The sequence below is a fragment of the Rhincodon typus genome, chromosome 21 (assembly GCF_021869965.1).
Source record: "Rhincodon typus isolate 14 chromosome 21, sRhiTyp1.1, whole genome shotgun sequence".
NCBI lineage: Eukaryota > Metazoa > Chordata > Chondrichthyes > Orectolobiformes > Rhincodontidae > Rhincodon > Rhincodon typus.
The window spans coordinates 49,124,659-49,124,860 of NC_063352.1; the positions used below are offsets into that span (position 1 = coordinate 49,124,659).

General features: G+C 39.6%; 1 protein-coding gene across 3 annotated transcripts in view; it reads left to right on the top strand.

Annotated features, from left to right (window-relative positions):
- The window catches only part of chst12a (carbohydrate (chondroitin 4) sulfotransferase 12a), a 41,905-nt gene that overhangs the window by 17,156 nt on the left and 24,547 nt on the right, over positions 1-202 (top strand). The window lies entirely within an intron of this gene.

Here is a 202-nt window from a genome sequence, read left to right on the forward strand (position 1 = left end):
AAGTGGATTGAGTATAAATTTGGATTACAGATAAGTACACTACCTACCTTTTATGGACGAACTAAATATCATTGGAGTTGATGCACAACAAGTTCTAAAAACATCTTATTATAATTGTATCAGAGATAGTAGGAACTGCAGCTGCTGGAGAATCCGAGACAACAAGGTGCAGGGCTGGATGAACACAGCAGGCCAAGCAGCA